The 10,107-nt window shown below is 39.5% G+C and overlaps 2 long non-coding RNA genes across 4 annotated transcripts; both read left to right on the forward strand.

Moving 5' to 3' along the window:
• The first annotated feature begins 3,389 nt into the window (after nucleotides 1-3,389).
• LOC309709283 lies at nucleotides 3,390-4,258 on the forward strand. Of its 2 annotated transcripts, none has more exons than XR_014277463.1 (3): nucleotides 3,390-3,574; nucleotides 3,774-3,967; nucleotides 4,076-4,258. It is a non-coding gene; the product is annotated as an uncharacterized lncRNA (long non-coding RNA). The 2 variants fall into 2 exon arrangements; XR_014277464.1 differs by having other exon boundaries at nucleotides 3,390-3,543.
• A 234-nt stretch (nucleotides 4,259-4,492) lies between these two features.
• Nucleotides 4,493-6,033, forward strand: LOC309708339. 2 transcript variants are annotated; one of them, XR_014277236.1, is made up of 3 exons: nucleotides 4,493-4,757; nucleotides 4,847-4,957; nucleotides 5,663-6,033. It is a non-coding gene; the product is annotated as an uncharacterized lncRNA (long non-coding RNA). The 2 variants fall into 2 exon arrangements; XR_014277235.1 differs by having other exon boundaries at nucleotides 4,493-4,957.
• The last annotated feature ends 4,074 nt before the right edge of the window (nucleotides 6,034-10,107 follow it).

Raw genomic sequence — 10,107 nt, forward strand, 5'->3', positions numbered from 1 at the left:
GGTACATGTATTCCGTTACTCCCCAACACTGGTAACACAACATGACGCATACTGACGGCAGACTGTCAAAGTAAAACAGGAAGTACACAGAGCTTCAGACAGGAGGAGAGAGAGAGAGCACAAACGTAACGGGCTGGGGAAAACATTGAACAAAACACAAGGAGGGGAGACGGGGGCTCACAGATGCACAGAGGGGCACACAGGGGGTAAAGGTCACAAGGGCAAATCAAATAAGGAACAACTTAACAGAGCAACCCAGGAACCGCGGCCTAAATACAGAACAAAATACAAAAATACATGAAAACTAAGACTGCTCGGCCAACATGGCCCAGGATCACGACATTTTTGGGTGTCATTTCACATTAGAGATACAGTAGAAATTAATCTCTGCGTTCCGTTTAGTTGTTTTGCTCCTCAGGATGGAATTTTTGTGTCTCGGAATAAGATCTAAATTTCCTTCCTGTAGTCCGTTTGCACCTTTTTTTTTTACATTTCTGTGCTCCATGTCCTTCGTCTTGCTGTTGCTCCTTTGGTTTGTTTGTGTGTGACTTACATTTCTCTTTAGGTAGATGTTCAGTTTAGTGTTTACGATGGGTTCAGCCAGGTCTGCATGTAGAGGATGGATGTAGCCACCGTGATGCCACCCATTGATTAGTGATGTCCTTTTGTGAAACTTCAAGCCCGACTTGACGAGCGAGGCAGGATGTGACAGACTGAAATCAAAGGATGCCACACGAGTTCTTGTTAATTTGTTTCACTTCTTTTCTTTCTTTTCCCAGTTCATTTTGTGATATGTTTACGTTTCTGTTACTTATTTTGCCCCAGTTTGTATTTATTTTTAATCTTATTTGATCTTTTCTTCCATTTGGAGCCACTTTTGTGCAGCTATTATACAAATCTCTGCTTTCTGTGCTTCTTCTCTCTCTTCCTGTTAGTTTTGAGTTTTGCGTCAGTTTGTGTTCATTTTCCTTTTACTTTGTGCTCTTCTTGTTGGAGCCGAGGGAAACAGTTTGGTGGCCAATGCTGTAGTTTTGACACTGCAAGTGAGCCGTCTGGCATCACACATTGTTATTTGATCAATTTTAAATATAAAAATATTGATTAGATCAGCTTCACAGCCACAGAGTAATCAATAAGGAAAATATATAAGAAATGATTTTGTCATTTGGCCTTGACTGAGGCGCTGGCCTTAAAACAGGAATCGATAGTTTTTTCCCTGAAGCTGCTCCTAGAAGGTGAGGCGGGGTCAGTGTCCCGTTGGGATTTACATGGCAACCTAACTTTGTTTGGAAAGTCAGGCTTTAAGCTGCGACTTTCATTGTACAACAACTATTTTTTCCATCTTATCCCTATAATGTCATGTCTGTGTTCGTCCAGGTCTGAACCCTTCTCCACTATCATTTCACATGCACAGCTTGATATAGCCCGTGCAGCTTTGCCCAGCTTTGCTCAGAGCTTTGCACACGCCGTTGCCAGACTTGCAGCAGATTGCATCAATGCCACTATATCTACTTTTGCCAAAATTATTGTTCTGTTTGTCAGTTTTTATTTTCCTCTGCCCACCATCCAAAGCACATTGATATTGACAAATTTTGTCTAGTAATCCAGCTCCCTGGAGTTAGGTGCACAATGCAACCGAAATGAGGGCCCACCCATCCTCGCCGCCTTGGCCGATTTGCTTCAGTAATTTAATCATACGAGTGTTTGGTGATGGGATTGGAAAACATAAGCGGCGACCGCTCTAATATGAGCCCAGGTGAGATTAGGCCACAAGATTTGTTGCCACGATACTTTTGGCTGTGCGGGGAGAACTGCTGAGCTGATGCAGTCAACGAGGATCAGAAAACGTGGGATACACAGTGAGAACGTTAGAAGAAAAAGCAGTTGCACATAAGGACACAAGGCCGACTGCTAGTTTGTGAGTGAGCATGCAAGTGTGGGTGGAAAGTAGAATATGAAATCCCTGTATCGACACGAACCAGTTGACAGTTTGCCGGTTGCAATAGGTGTCGGAGTGGAGCCTTATTCTGGCTACCTCTTGAAAAATAATAAAGAGAAAGATAGCAGAAATTCAACACGATGCCCTATCATCCCCTTATTCCGCCACACACACACACACACACACACACACACACACACACACACACACACACACACACACACACACACACACACACACACACACACTGTGCTGTCCTTCATCATGTTTCTCTTTATTGAGCCTGGATGCAAAGGACACAAACTCCATCTCACTCGATCCTCTCTCAGCACGCTGGATTACACTTGGTATGAATGGTCGAGGATGCCTTTGTGCAGTTTTATTACGACCAAAGTAGGAAATCAACACAACAAACTGCAGTTTAAGTGATGTAACTGATTCAGTACTGCACTATACTGCTGTGCTGTGCAGTTTATGACTGGTTTTGAATAGTTACTTATTTTTAGCCCAGCACTGACTTAACTGACTGGCTCGTCTGAGATGACACCATCAGTCAGAGCTGCTGAGCAGACATTCCTATTGCCACCAAATCCCATTAAGTTAAACAGCCCGAGCTACTCTCCAGATTCTCAACGCAGTGCTGTTTATTGCTGCAGCTCTGTGGAAGAAATATGATGCATGCGTGCTGCTGGGGTAAAGTTTTCTCCCACAGTACAGAGTAAAGATTTGAAATTGAATTCCTGCTAGGTGTGCTTTCCAATTTATAATAGATGGATACGTTATTCATACCTTTGGGGTAATTCGGGGGTCCGGCAGCGCACAGGTACCCAATGAATACAATTAGCAATGGAAAGGATGCCAGAATTACACCTGCGTGGAAAAGATGTGCAAAGAAGATGGGAAAAACATAGATAAAGCCAGAAGCAAGAGAGAAAAATAAGCTACCATAAAATGGGGAAATAAATTTAGAAATGTTAAATCGTATAAGAAATACGCAGCAGCGCAATATAGTTATCATCAGTCCTCCTTAGTACCCCAATCCTAACCTCTAACTAGAAGCTTGTGAGGTTTGATGGCGGAGGCTGTTTCATGGTTAAGAGTTGCATTTCAGCCTGTGAACACAGGAAAGTACCTTCATCTTTTAATTGACCATCTAATGCCGTTTGTAAAGCATCGCAGCGGTTTCATCTTTCAGCATAACAATGATCCCAATGATACTGCCAGCGTGGTGAAAGGATATTTGGGTAAAAATGCACACAGTGGAACAGCATCAGTAATGGATTGGCCTCCACAGAGCTCGGACTTCAATATTATTGGAGCAGAGTGATCATGCAGACAGAGAAGGAAAGAGAAGGCAGCAATGAAGGTACACAGACTGAAGACAACGAAAAAGAAGCAGAAGTATACGGCACAAGTCTGAGTACAGATAATGCTGCTGCTGCTGATGTTGACAGGATCGACGCAGATACAGAATTCCAAACTGATTCAGAAGGAACTAGTACAGTTTACAGAGTGCATGGTCGCTTATCTGTACCAAGCTCAAAAAAGAAAACCTACACAATAACAGAAGACGAGATCAAGCGCAGAATCAACGCAGAGAACATGTCAGTTCATGTTTTCAGAGGTTTGATTGGGGTAGGTATACATTTCGTGATTTTGATGTCACCTGAAATAAATCCGGGTTACTCGTATCAATGAAGTGACAATGTGGCTGGAAATTGTGCATTTGCTGCAACATATACACAATTACACCATGTAAACAAAAGCATTTAACTTTGTGTGCGTGTGTGTGTCTCTCTCTGCTCTTTTGGTGTTTGCACTTTTTCTTTTTTAGGGCCGTAAAGCCAAACTGCCCGCAATGATTCTTGACAGGCCTAAGAAGGCCAAAACTAAAGTAACAGTGTTTAGTGTTCTGAGTGAAGAGGAGGCTGGGGAGCTAGCCCTCGGGTTTGCCGGAAGATTGGCCTGCGATGTCACAACAGACATGGTCTGTAAAGGCATCGACCATTCAAGTGCTGATATGACAAAGTAAGTTAGTAAAACAATATGAAAGTTGTATCTTTTTTGGTATTATTTGTCATTTCCCCGTATTTGGGTTATTGGTGTAACATTGTTAATCTTACTTTCTAATAACAGACAGACTCTTCTCAAAATCCAACACAATCTTAAACATGAGCTGACTGATTCCTCAACCTTCAGTTTGCTGACACACACCTTTGGCCCCGCTGCACTGGATTCTGTCATTTCATTCCTGTGTGAAAAACTTGATCTTGTTTCTTAAATAATGAAACCTTTTGTGACTTTTGTTTGTTCTGTAAATCAGAATCTTGAAAATTGTGTTAACTATTTGGCAAAAATGATTGGTTCCTAATCCAAACAGCATAATGACTGTTCTAACACATATCTTAAAAATGCTATGTAACCCAGTGAGTTTACACGACTCAGTAATGCACTACAACATGTTATTGTTAATTGGGATTTATCATTACTCTGTTAATCACTGAGTTGATCAAAAATAAATCAATAATAAAAGATAAATACTATCAATATAAGAATAAAACCCAAAGAGTATATTTAACACCCCTACTGGTTAGGAAGGAACAAGCCCCGCCTTCCCCTGCTCTGTACCGTCACGTGCTCAGACACAGAGAGAGACGGAGGTGCACGAGACCATCACTGATTTTCACCGCCAAGCTTTTCGCTGGAAAATAACTATTAACTTGATAAATTGAGCAAATATCCATACCGGAGATCTGCATGGACCTTGGAGAAACGGACCTGATTTATTGTGAACATTTCGGACCTTGAAACCATCGCGGTGAGTCAGAAGCTGTTAAGCTAACCTTGAAGCTAAAAAGCTAACAAGAAGTTAACAGGGAATATAATGGCCCGATTTCAATGTTGTAGATCTGCGCGGGAGCGGATGAAGTGGACAAGATCCTCTCTGAGAGTTGAACAAGATCCTCTCTGAGAGTTGAACAAGATCCTCTCTGAGAGTTGAACATTAGAAGTGTGCTGGTGAGTTAAACTGGGACTGGGCGAATCAGGCTAATTGAAAAGCTAACTAGCCTAATGCTCATAGCTGTAGCTGACCACGTTTTCACTGTGGGAGAACACACGGGGTTTCTCACTGAGTTCAGCCATTTTGAGCACTCAGCTTGTGTGCTGATGATGTTCTAGTATTACTTGTTGAATATTAAATGCACTAAAATTAGATGATGGAATAAGTTAATGTTGATCTTAAAGGTCATGAATCTACTTTATTTTGTTACATTTGATGCTCGAGCGGCACTGGATAGATGTCCGTGTGTATTCTTACTGTGCTGATACGTTACCACATACTGTAAAACTACAGCCTGTGGGTTTTTGTATATTCTTTTGGTAATTTTATTCTGTACATTGAGTGTAAATAATATATTGCTTCATTGCTATGCAGTGTAAAGCAATGCTCCTGTAATTCAGTTAAAGGGCAATACTGTAAAAAAATCTACCATAGTTTATGGTTTATTTCTGATTTCTGATAGAAATGTGCACCTTGACGATAGAATAAGCTGATTGTGATTTAAAGATTGCATTCATGATTAAGATGCACTGTATAGACTATAGTTAGAAATTAGAATTAATGTTTTGTGCTTGTTTTGTTATAGCACTTACATTATTTACATATGGCCATGTATATCATTAGAGTGTGAACTGAATTAGTAATAGTCCTGTTGTTTACAGGCTAGGTTTTTTTATGGGATCGTGAGACCTGGATCTCTTCCTGACGAGGAAGATGGCGAGCCTTTCCCTTTGAACCGAACCGAACCACAGCCATTCTGAGTTGGCCCAGAAGGGCAGGTTGCTCTTCTCTCACGAACAATTGCAACAGTGCGGTAGGACGAAATCGCACCAATCACAAACTTTTGACCTGTTGGATTTGACTTGACTGAACACTGACTATTAAGCCGGCAAGACTGACATATCTGAGCTCAGATAGGATTCTGACTGTTATTATTATTGCTGTCACTGTATTTTATTTTATGTTTTCATTCCTGTTCATAAAATGCTGTTAAATTGTTGCTAAATAGTTTAATACAATTCATAGCAACTTTACCTGTGGCTCCAGTCATTCTTCTCCACGCAACTCCCTTTATCCCTCCTGCGAATCTAGCTATTGGCCCATTCTCTCCATCTTACTTTAATTTCCCCTACCCTATCCTGTACTTGGCTACAGCTACAAAGAAAGAAAATTATCACATATGTTTCAATATGAATGTAATTGTGTCACACTCGGTTTGTAGTAGCTTTCCTGTTTTATTTTGAGTTTTGGTATGTTTACACTGTTATTTTTATTTCCCGTGTGTTCGTCTTCCCTTATTAGTTTTACTGTATTTAATTAGTCTGATTTAATAACTTATAATTATTTACTTTCCAGTGTGTATATATGCTCCTCGTTTGGATTATTGTTTGTTTGAGTTCTGCCTGTCTTTTCTATTAAAGATTTGGACTTTTGGACTATTAGTGGACCTCGTAGGTTTTTATTCTGTTCAATTGGTAATTGACTGGGTTTAATTTAGTGGCCTGGAAAACAGGCCGGAGGGGTCTGGTCATTTTAACCCCCTAAGACCCGAAATCTTCCATGGCATGCATTTTTAATTTCTCTTTGATATTTGGGCCGATTGGAACCCGATGAATGTAAAAAGAAAGAATTACCAGGTTTTGTTTTTTTACCTAATTTTTGTTTCTGAGACAAATGAGAGCCACATATGAGGACATTAATTTGAAATTTCGATAGAACAGTTGCAGTATAATGTCCTCGTAACTGTATATCAGGCACTTGTTGATCAAGATTTAGTATTTTGGTCTAAATAACCCAAAATGTGATGTCCACATGTGTGGACGCCAGGCTGGAGTAAAGTGTTAGAGCTATTTATACCTATGTAAACTTTTATACACTGGTTTTTACCTGTCTTGTTTCAGAAAGGTTTAAAAGGGTAATGTCCACAGTTTATTTGTTTGTTTATTTGTTTGAATTCAACATATTTTATTAAAGTAATTGAGCTTGAACACAGAAAAAACTGAATCAAATAATCATAAAATCAAATCACTTGCACTATACTGAAGTCTAATCTACTCTGAGCTAATGCCGGTTTCCAACACTAATGATCGGGTGAAGGAGAGATATGAGGGTGTGCACGGCCACTGGTGCTCTTATCCCTGTTCTTTGTGATACAATCCAACAGGAAAGCAGTCAAACCCTTGGACATTAGCCAAGTTAACGTTCACAAATATATACACACAGAGGAACTCTGAGCCCCAATGTCAGCATTAGCACAAACATGCCACTTCATACCAAATCTCAGTGTGAGGTCAGGTGTTAGTCTCATTCCATTATTCTGGCTATATTTTCTTACTCATTACTATTAAACTTATACTTAAGACTAACTATTAACAAAATCACACCCCAATAACTCTGTTATTACACTTTGTATTTAATCATAAAAAGGCTGGATGTTGAAACCTTTTACTTCTATTTTGTATGAGCCAGGATTCTCAACAGCTGATACTCTGTCTGTATCAGCTGGTGGTGGTCAGAGGGCCCGGTGGCGCCTGTGTCCGGCAGCCTCGCCTCTGTCAGTGCGCCCCAGGGCAGCTGTGGCTACAGTGTAGCTTGCTATCGCCAGTGTGTGAATGTGTGTGTGAATGGGTGAATGACTGAATGTAGTGTAAAGCGCTTTGGGGTCCTATGGACTAGAAAAGCGCTATACAAATGCAGGCCATTTACCATGTCCAAAAAGTGACAGGTATCGTTTTATGGAGCAAAAAACTTAAGAGCGCATATTTTATAAATAATACCAACAATTACAAATGCAGACCTTTAATAGTAATAAGTAATCCTTTATTTATAATGCATAGCAATATAAAAATAGTAACATGTGAAAATATTACAATGGGCACAGATGAATTTGTATCAAAAACAGCAACCAAGCCAAAGTAATGAATAACACACATAAATAACAACTGCTTGAGAGAGCAAACAATTTCTTTTCATCTGTTCCTTGGCAGAAAGTTAAGACAGCTATTCAGCTTTAGGTTTCAATAAACAGAAGTAATGGATGCAGTCCCTTTGAAATGTCACACAAAAGTCTACTTGTGCATATACTTAGCTTTAACTCTTCTCTTTTTTGTTTTGTATTCCAAAAGGTTTTCATTTTCTCCAGAGGATGTCTCTCTTTCAGTGGTTATCGACTGTTCACATTCATTTTCACAGACTGTTGGAATGTCGATGCTGGCCGAACGTTTCTTGCTAGAATACAATGGCCTAATTTTGCGTGCATTATCTGTCGTCTTTATTTCGTACTGGCATATACTTTTGCCTACTTGTTTTGTTTTTAAGACATTTGTATGCAGTTCATCTATCATTGCAGTAATACCCTCTGGAATGAATGCCCACTGTTTAACTGTGTCTAAAACAGCATTTAGTTTTCCAACTGCATCTTCTGTGCATTTTTTGTCTGTGCTTTCAACTACAGGAGTGTCATTCAAAGTTGATAGAGGACTTTTCAGAGAGTTTTTCATTTGTTTAAAATGGCTACAAGCCACCTTCAGGCAAGCACATGTGTTATAGTGAGAGAACGTACAACAAGTGCACTGAAGTGTTTCAGCTGATGCAAAAAAACACAGATTTCCAAACAAACTTGGCATTTTTATCACTTTCAAGTCCTCACAGTGTACAAAGTAATGCCTTTCTTTCACTGCAATTCTTGCCAAGGTCTGTTTCCATGTTTGGATAGATGTCATTGTCAGCCTCTGCTAATTTTGCAAGTAACACTAGATGCTTGCAAAGAAGTCCTCGTAAGCCATATGTACAGTTGCAGTAGGACTCAACAGGGCAGACATCATACACCATGTCTTCTCTTGACTCAGATGGGACTTGATATGCATTAACTCCATGGCTGTTCTTGACTGTAATTTTAAGAGCCCAACCACTTTCCATCAGTCTTGAAGCAGAGTCTGAAACTTGAGACAAGGTGTCAGCAAACCTGTTTTTCATGCGGCCCACATCTTGCAGGGTTTTTATGACTGAGAAGTAGTCGTCGGCCTTCCCTAGGAGCACTTCAATCAGATCATCCAGACGCCTATTCTTGTAGCCAGATAAAAACTGGTATTTCAGGCGGTGGAAAAATCTGAAAAACAGTTATTTGAAATGATTAGTAACTGTAATTGAAGGAATTTAAAGTTTTAATCAAGACTGTATTATTTTTTTAAAAATTGGAATACCTATTGCACACGTCTTTTATAAAGGAATGCTCTGTGCCGGTTTAGCTGATTTAGGCAAATCCACCTACTCTGTTTTTTGTTGTGATAACATAAAAAACGCTGCTAGAATTTAAAGGATTTGCCTAAAACCTGTTCTGGCAATGACATGACGAACCTACTCAGTTTAGCCTCTTGGATTAAAGCATAATATCTTTTTTTCAGCAATACAATCGAATGAGGTGAAAATAATAAATCATACCTTTCAATCACATTGTTTGTTTCAGAACGAGCGTGACTGAAGCGACGGCCGTAGTCACACCACATGTGGCCAATGCCTTCCCAGTGCTTCTGAAAATACTGGCACACCAAAGGGTATTGCTTAAATGTCTGGCAGAACTCTGCTGATGTGGCTTTAAAGTCATCCTCCTAAGAGAATTGGATGCAACAGAATATATTTCAATCCATTTAACAGACCTATTGAAATCTTTAATATTATGTATTGAAGCCCTTTTCCTTTTATTGAATAACATTAAGAATTTTAAGTTATTAATAATATGTCGTGTTTTTGTATTAAGAAGCGATTATTTCTTCCCTTACAATGGCTAAGAAGGAACACTAAACCTATAAGCATATTTGGTTTCAGCATCTGTCTGTGAAAGAATCCCACTCACAAGTTCTACTGCACAGTGGGTGACACAATGATGTTCTGCACAGCTTAAGTACTTGTTTTGATAAGCAAGATAAGAAGCCAGTTTTAGAAATTGTTTCAAAAATCTATTTTGTATCTCTCTGTAACTTTTTTTTAGCAACTGAAAGTTATTATGCTCTTAGTGTAATCAAGAAATCAAAATGTGAAATAGACAAATTACACTTACAGATGTGCAAGCTTTCAGCTTACAAAAGAAAGAAATGATTTCATTTCTTTC

This window comes from Aulonocara stuartgranti (assembly GCF_965226115.1).
Source record: "Aulonocara stuartgranti genome assembly, chromosome: 6".
Lineage (NCBI taxonomy): Eukaryota > Metazoa > Chordata > Actinopteri > Cichliformes > Cichlidae > Aulonocara > Aulonocara stuartgranti.